The following is a 9,367-nucleotide window of genomic DNA, read 5'->3' on the forward strand; positions in this document are numbered from 1 at the left end:
TCACTGTGATGGATGGTAAAAAAAAGTCTTATCTCTTCCTTGCTTCTTCTCCCGTGGTCAGGCAGTCAAACTGCTGCGTCGAGGCGATCGTGGTTATATTAGTTTTATCCAGGTGCATATTTACATGTGCACTAGAATAAAAGTCACCCAATGACACCATACATTCACATAATCTCCATAGAACTAAAGAGAAATTGAATTCAAATGTAAGAATACTGCAGATCAAATATACTATTGAAACTTATTTGGAATAGTTTTGAACCCACATTAAATTTAATAAGGGAAATGGATCTTTAGCAGGATCTTTGAAAGGTTCAGTATTCTAGCTTTGGCAAATCGCACTAGATCTTGATAAGATCTGAATAACCTTCACCAATGACTAAAAAGATAGGTGCAACTGTTTATTTAATAAAGGTAGGTCCCGAGTCCACCTATGTGAAAAAAGTGTACTTTGTTTCTGTATTGAATTCTATAATTGATACGAGCAGCATTTTGTTGAGAAAAGATTAAACTGACTGGAAAATGAATGACTTTTCAGTGGGACAATGAATGATTAATGAAAATGTTTGCAACAGAGAACTCCAAATAACAAAATAGCCTTGAAGGATCGTGTCTTTTTTTCTTTTCTCTTTTCCTATGTGCTTATTTTACCTTGGGAAACCTCTTGGCCTTTTTCTCGCCATTGGGAGGCTTGGAGAAAACCACGTTCTTCATTCTCCGGTTGCAAAATGAAGGTTCTCTACCCTTGGGCAAAAATTAAAAAATCCTGATGTATGCTGGATTTATGAATGCAGATCTGGTTACCAGCAGGTGTAGCTCAGTATTCGAGCAGCGTTTACACTCTCCTCAGCGACTCACACCAGTCTTAAACGCGAATGGCTGTGGGAATACCTGCCTCATCATTTTAATTCTTTTTCCAAGGCAAGGTTTGTTTTCACTGTGACACAATACATTAGTGACAGGCTGGATTCCCTGAGAATGACTAGTATTTAACTTCAGGTTTACAGCTCTTCAGCTTAAAGAAATCTCCTCCAAAATCCCTTACTTTGTTGGGGGGAAGAATTTCTTTGTTCACCAAAACCGGGCATTCCATGTAAATGATTTTCTTTTGTTAGCTTGCTCTTTCCTCAGCAAGAAACTGAAACATTGATAATTGTTTTGTTCAAAGTTAATGCATCGAGTCTGAAGTCAGACTCCTCAAGTTAGTGTGTGTGTGTGTGTGTGTGTGTGCGTGCGTGCGTGCGTGCGTGCGTGTGTGTGTGTGTGTGTGTGTGTGTGTGTGTGTGTGTGTGTGTGTGTGTGTGTGTGTGTGTGTGTGCGTGCGTGCGTGCGTGCGTGTGTGTGTGTGAGATTTATCTTTGCTGTGTCTTGTTTTCTTTATGTGCAAAATGTGCTTGATATGATTAACCATTCACAGTTAGTGCTGCAACCCATCTTTATGCACATTGAATTCACCAATTTTAGGTAACTACGACCCCTTTTTTAACAGGGGCAATTTTACAGAGGCCACTTAACCAGCACATTGGGATGTGGGAGGAAACTGGAGCGCCCGGAAGAATACAATGTGGTCACGGGGAGAACGTGCAAACTCTACACAGAAAGCTTCCAAAGTTAGGATCAAATGGGGATCGCTGGAGCTGTGAGGCTGCAGCTGTACCAGCCACGCCGCAGTGCGACCCTAATGCTGTACAGCAGTTGTATCCCATTGTCAACTCCTGTGCAAATTTGGACCAAGTCTCACCTGGCTGTTTAGTTTAGAGAGCGGAAGCAGGCCCTTCGGCCCACTGAGTCTGCATCAACCAGCAATCCCCGCACATTAACACTACCCTACACACACTAGGAACAATTTTTTTAACATTTTACATCAAACGATTAACCTACAAACCTGTACGTCTTTGGAGTGTGGGAGGAAACCGAAGATCTTGGAGAAAACCCCTGCAGGTCACGGGGAGAACGTACAAACTCTGTACAGACAGCACCCGCAGTCAGGTTCAAATTCTGGTCCCTGGAGCTAAGCCACCGTGCTGCCCCAAACAGCTGTAATTTATGCTAAATTGCAGTAAGTCTGCAGTAAGGACTGAGATGAGGAAAAACTTCTTCACCCATAGAGTTGTGAATCTGTGGAATTCTCTGCCACAGAAGGCAGTGGAGGCCAATTCACTGGATGTATTCAAGAGAGAGTTAGATATAGCTCTTGGGGCTAATGGAATTAAGGGATATGGGGAGAAAGCAGGAAAGAGGTACTGATTTTGGATGATCAGCCATGAACATATTGAATGGCGGTGTTGGCTCAAAGGGCCAAATGGCCTATTCCTGCAGCTATTTTCTAAGTTTCTATGTTTCTAAGTCCAAACTTTTCTGTGAAGCTACCCACCACTTGGATATCACCAGAGAAGCAGCAAAGCTTTGCAGATTGGGTTTCCATTTCTGGTAATGTTACAGTACAATACAGCTTCACTTGGAATTTCTGGCCTAAGTGAAATATGCTATGATCTGTATTCAGTGTGAAATTTGTATGAGCCCCACAGTACCAGAATGGTACAGCAATGGGGCGGCACAGCAGTAGAGTTGCTGCAATACAGTGCCAGAGGCCCCGGTTCGATCTTAACTATGGGTGCTCTCTGTGCGGAGCTTGTACGTTCTCCCTGTGACTGCGTGGGTTTTCTTCGGGTGCTCCAGTTTCCTCCCACAGTCCAAAGACGTACAGGTTTGTAGGTTAATTGGCTTCTGTAAATTGTAAATCCTGGTGTGTAGGATAGTACTCGTGTACGGGGTGATCGCTGGTCGGCACGGACTCAGTGGGCCGAAGGGCCTGTTTCCACACTGTATCTCTAAAGTCTAAAGTCTCAAAGCATGTGTGTCCATATGTCTTAGTCTCACTTCTACTTGCTTGGGTAATGGGCAACAATTGAACTTCAGTGCAAATCCATTCAGTGTGTGTCGCACTTCAGGGTCCACCTGCCATGGAATGAAAATGCTTTCAGAATGTGTTCAGAAGCACAGGGGTTAACTTTAGCTCCCCAAGAGATATTACAAACTTGCTCAGCCTACAGGGTATAATTTATATTTTCGTCAGTATCTAAAAGCTCTGGCTGTGAACAATAAGAACAGTTTGGTATTCAATTGATCATTCAATGTCACTCTTGCTGCATCAACTCCTCATTTGAATTCAGCAGGGCCCTTTGCCAAGATGAGCCGAGACTAAGACTCTTGAAATGGGTGTGCTGAACACTTCTACTAAAAGCTGGGCCAGATACCTAGCTTTCCGAAAAGAAAAGAGCTGTAAATACATTGAATAAAATGTATTCAGTCAGTTGCGTTTGTTAATTTAAAGCTGAGGTAGTAGAGCTAGGTTATTATTTTTCTGTTCAAAAATTCTGGACAAAAATAAGTGAAACTCTACATATAAAATAAAAAAGAGTGTTTCAATTTAGTGTAAATAGATTCATGTTTCAGGCTTCACCCAGCCGTTTAGTGAAATATTTTGAAATCTTGTGTTAAATTTAACGGCCTTACAGGTATAAATTATATTTTAGACTGAGGTCGATAACAATGCTTAATTGACAATGAGGGTGATTGACCATTCAAGTGATCACTTAAGTTCACTGCTGCTGCATTACCTCACTCTATTTGAATTTAACAGGGCAAATATTCAGTTTCACTGTGAATTAAAGCATCTTAATGGCTTGTTACAAGCCTTAAATGTTATTCAAGACATTGACAAAAGATGTGTCCAAGATGGTGTTTATGTGCGGGGATCGCTGGCCAGCGCAAACTCGGTGGGCCGAAGGGCCTGTTTTCGCACTGCATTTCTAAATTTAAAAAATAAATACATTTTGTATTTTTAAGGCGGAGATTGACAGATTCATGATTAGCAAGGGTATCAAGGGTTATGGGGAGAAGGCAAGAGAATGGGTTTGAGGAAAGATATGATTGAATGGCAGAGTAGACTCAATAGGCCGAATAGCCTAATTCGATTCCAATGACTTCTGAATTTGTTACTCCGGGGATGCTGCCTGACACACTGAGTTACTCCAGGATTTTGTGTCTTTCCTTCGTAAACCAGAATCTCCAGTTCCTCGTTTCTGCGCTACGATACATGGCGATTTGCTATTGCACATCTGTCGAATCTCAAAGATAAAACTTTACTATTTAGTGCAATGTTTGGACATGAAATTCTTGTTTTTATTCTTACCGGCCAGAAACATAATCTGATCACAAAACGTGTCCAGGATTCAGGTCAAGTGCGGCCTGGGTGAGTAGAGCTGTTATTACTGGCTTTGTGAGTGCTTGATGTTGACAGTAGAGGAAAGATTTACCTCTGAGCAGACTTTGGGCAGTGGGTCTGGGCAGTGGAGCAAGCCAGCTGGCTGTTCCCTATTTCCAGCATGAGAACAGATCCTTGCTGAACGCTGGGCCCCATTAGCATTTGGCTGGCAGAAAGTGAGCCTTGGATTGATTGTCAGTGCTTCAGCATCACACTGCAGTCTCCAGGAATTACAGACTGATCTCCAACACACTGCTGTAAATTCAATTTAAGTTGCACTGGGGATCCTGAATCTGGCTGTGAAGCTACTTCTAAACCTGAGCATTCAACTGCGATTTCCTATAAACTCAGGAGAAAACAAATTGTAGGAGCAAAAATGAATATTCACAGAGGAATATCTTTGAACATATTTTGCAGCTAAAATATAGAATGAGGGGTTATAAAAACATTGAACATGGGGAAGGAGGTACTGCTTCAATATATTTGAGTTGCTTGTTAAGGGGTGGCACAGCAGAAGAGTTGCTGCATTATTGCGCCAGAGACCTGGGTTCGATCCTGGCTACGGGTGCCATCTGTATAGAGATTGTACGTTCTCCCCATGGCAGCTTGGGTTGTCTCTGGTTGCTCCGGTTTCCTCCCACATTCTAAAGACGTACAGGTTTGTACGTTAATTGGCTTTGGTAAAGATTGTAAATTGCACCCAATGTGTAGGATAGTGTGCGTGTACGGGGATCTCTGGTTGACCCGGACTTGATGGGTCAAAGGGCCTGTTTCTGCACTGGATCTCTAAATGAAAACTAAACTAAATATCATGACTGTCGGTCAGGTGGAAAGCTATAAAACATAGAGCAGAGAACAATATGGCACAGGAACGGCCCTTCGGGCCACAATGTCTATGCCAAACATGATGGCATGTTGATCTCATCTCATCTGCCCGTACATGATCCATATACCTCTATTCCCTGCACTTCTAGATGCCTATCTAAAAGCCTCTTAAATGCCATTATTGTATCTTATATGGGCACTTTCTGATTTATTATATGGTCACTTTCTGATTACCGTGGGCAGGCGAGATGGCCTGAGATTGGGTTTGACAGGAAACATCTGGCAACAGGGTGTGAGGCAATTTGGACGTAGGAGATGAGGAAAAATGAAACTTCTAGGAACATGTCCAAAAAATCTACCTGGATTGGGTCCAACAAAGGGTTTGTGGTCAAGCCAGCCTCAGGCAATGGAAGTGCTCCGATGTCCGGAGGAGATTGGTCAGAATTAGGGAGGATTCATTACATCCACGACTGGTTTTTGTAGCTCCACAGAGGACTGCCTCTTCTCTGAGTCCCATCAAGATAAGCGTAAAATGACTTGTGCTCTTCAGTATAAGTTTAGTTTAGAGATACAGCGCGGAAACAGGCCCTTCAGCCCACCAAGTCCGCGCCGACCAGCGATCCCCGCACACTTACACTATCCTACACACACTAGAACCAATTTACAATTTTACCGAAGCCAATTAACCTGTATGTCTTTGGGATGTGGGAGGATACTGGAGCTCCTGGAGAAAACCCATGCGGTCTAAGGGAGAACGTACAAACTCTGTACAGACAGCACCCATAGTCAGGATCAAACCCGGGTCTCTGGTGCTGTAAAGCAGCAACTCTACCGCTGCACCACCGTGCCACCCTCTTTATAGGCAGTCGGAAAATATATTGTGAGGCAGAACATTTGCACAGTACTCAACATTGAGTATTACCGTGAATTAGGAAGCAGAACCCTGCCTACATTAGATTCTCTAATATGTACTTTAAATAAACCTAGATCCAAATTTACAGACACTCTGGCTGCCCAGCAGCAGCTACAGAGGAAGATTTTCACGTCAACTCAAGTCAACTGAGATTGTTACTGCCACCGTGCCAGGGTTTAAGTCACACCCTGATATTTTGGGGCTGTTACCAATCCTGTCAGCTGGGAAAGGCTTGAGAATGTAGCCCAAGGTGTCTTATGCAGAGAAATGGTTTGCTCAGTAGCACTGACCTTTGCTCTGTCCTCAGTGCAAAATCCACAAGATTATTACTGATATCAGTAACCAATCTTATTAATAAACAGGAATTTGTTTAATTATGAAGGGAATTCAAAGCAATTTCAGAAGGTCAAAAATTAGTAGAAGTGAAATGGCGTTCATGTGACAATCAACGTTATCAGTGAGGGAAAAGGGCAAATAAATTTCAAGAGTAAGAAGAGAACTTGGGTTCGACAAAACTTTAAATGGGACAGTGGAACTGAGAAATTGTGGGATTGGTATAGAAATTCTTAGAAGTAGTTTAATTTATTGTCATGCGTACAAAGGTACAGTAAAAAGCTTTTTTGTTGCGTGCTATCCAGTCAGCGGAAAGACAATACATGATTACAATCAAGCCATTCACAGTGTACAGGTACAGGATAAAGGGAATAAAGTTTAGTGCATGATATAGTCCAGTAAAGTCCGATCAAAGATAGTCTGAGGGTCTCCAATGAGGTAGATGGTAGGTCAGGACCACTCTTCAGTGAGATAGGATGGTTCAGTTGTTTGATAACAGCAGGGAAGAAACTGTCCTTGAATCTGGACCTCTGTACCTCCTGCTTGATGGGAAAGGCTTGAGAATGTAGCCCAAGATGTCTTATGCAGAGGGAGTGTCCGGGGTGAGACTCGTCCTTGATTGTGTTGATGGCCTTCCGACAACATCCACTGCACTGCCCTCATCAATCACCTTCATCACCTCCTCAAAAAAATTGATCAAGTTAGTAAGACACAACCTCCTATGTACAAAGCCATAGTAGCAACATGAGCTAATCTCCAGTCCTCTGGGACCTTGCCTGTGCCTAGAGAAGACAGAAAACTATTAGCTACTCCCCCATACTCTGGATCTCGTCTATAGCTAGAGAAGACATAAAGATCTTCATCAATTCTCCCGCAATCTCCTCTCTTGCCTCTCTCAATATCCTGGGATAGATGCCATCAGGTCCTGGTGATTTATCCACCTTCCACTTTTCAAGATCCCCAAAACCTCCTCTCTCTTAATCTCAAACTGCCCTTACATAATTAGTATTCTCAAAGATAAAAGCAAGAGAGTTACAGTCAGAGTCATAGAGTGATACAGTTTGGAAACAGGCCCTTTGGCCCAACTTGCCCACACTGGCCAACATGTCCCAGCTACACTAGTCTCACCTGCCTGCATTTGGTCCATTTCCCTCCAAACTTGTCTTATCCATGTACCTGTCTAACTGTTTCTTAAACGTTGGGATAGTCCCAGCCTCAACTACCTCCTCTGGCAGCTTGTTCCATACACCCACCACACCTGTGAAAAAGAGAAAATACTAAAACTGTACAAAACAGATAGTCCACACATCATGTTTAAAGTTATGTGTGCTTTTATTAGATCAATGAATTCGTAACTAAAGGGCAAAGAGTTAGAATCATCAAAAAAAAAAGCTGATGAGTAATAGTGTGAAGTAGAAGATTATTAAAGGCTTGGACTGCCCTCCCAGAAATAACGCTGGAGGCAGATTCCATAATGGGATTGGAAAGGAAAATGGATGAATATATTAAACTTGCAAATCTGTGGAAAAAGTAAACCATTAGGGATGGAGTCAGGCTAGTTACTATGGTAATCTGGAATATTTATGTACTTGACACAATTGGAGTTTAGTCAGATTGAATAGTAAATTAGCTATGACTCAATGGGAACACCTTAACCCAGAAGATTGTCGGCTTAAGATTCTCCTCAGAGTCATGGGACCAAACATCTAGGCTGAAGGTAGAGATTTGGACCTTCACTAATCTCGCTGGTGCTACACGGGCTACTTTATTTCAGATCTGTGTGTGCTTGCAGCCACATTGTCTAAAGCCAGTGCCAGAGCAGGAATGAGGATGTATAATTCTCCCCATTAGAATCTCTGTGCATGTTGGTTTGCCAATATCTGTACTTGTAACTGAAATGGTGCAGGTCTGGATTGGGTGTGGATCTGAGTGGAGTTAAGCTTCACATCAGCCTCTGAGTTTACCCGGAGTGAGGTGAGAATCACAATGACCTCTGATATTCGTCCAACCCCTGCCTCACTGTTGTTTCTCATGGAGCACCTAATGGGAGCATTAGCTTGAGAGTAAGAATTTATATCACGCATTAGTCAAAGGATGGGAGCTGTGATATGTACTAGGCACACACAGAGAATATCTTAGGCCAGTGTCATTTATTTGTAGCCTAGGAACATTGGGAGGTGAGGGGAGAGGGGGGGGGGGGGGGGGGAGGGGGGTGGAACCATAGCTTATAATGCTGATGCCACCAAGATAAAAGCGGATCAAGAGATAGATCAGGATTTCGGTCAGCTTTCAAAATTTGCCTTTAATGCTGTTAATGAGAAAAGCATTTCATTTAAACACATCAAAGTATTCCTCATTATCATTGCACAACGTAATATGTCTCCCTTGAAGGCTTGTTTAAAAGATACTCCCACTTCCAATTGAATAATAGCCTTGAATTGTATCCTTTCCTTCTCTTCCTGAGTAAAGACAGATGGGAATTACATAAGTCTAATGTTCCTTTGTTCATGGATTTGAGCTTCCCATTATCATCTTGTACTGGGACATTACTTCCTTTTGACCTTCATAATACATGCATTTGGAAGACCTTTTTGTTCTTGGCAACCTTCCATTCCATGCTTCTCCAATTAGTTCATCTTAATTACTTCCATCTTGCTGAAAGAGCGTTAATAAAAGAATTACAGAAAAAAATGCAAGTTTTATTGGTAAATCATATATTTTATCAAAAACTCTTCCATGATTTATAAATTGCTTAAATATGTTGTTTAGTATAGGTATCGTTTCTGCCTGAAACAGAAAACAGTGAAGTGCAATATGTCTCAAAGGACTCTCTCGCTGCCTCCAGCTGTAATCACCATTTTATCAGAAACCAAATGTCACGTGGGATGCAACCACCACAAATTTATCCTATGTTCAAAGTAAAAGGGCTGACGTTAAACTTCCCCTGCAACACCAATCTCACCATCACCACCATGTCAAGTCAAGAGTGTTTAGTTGTCGAACGGACACAAAGTACTCAGGTCAAGACA

This window comes from Rhinoraja longicauda, chromosome 15 (assembly GCF_053455715.1).
Source record: "Rhinoraja longicauda isolate Sanriku21f chromosome 15, sRhiLon1.1, whole genome shotgun sequence".
In the NCBI taxonomy this organism is placed as follows: domain Eukaryota; kingdom Metazoa; phylum Chordata; class Chondrichthyes; order Rajiformes; family Arhynchobatidae; genus Rhinoraja; species Rhinoraja longicauda.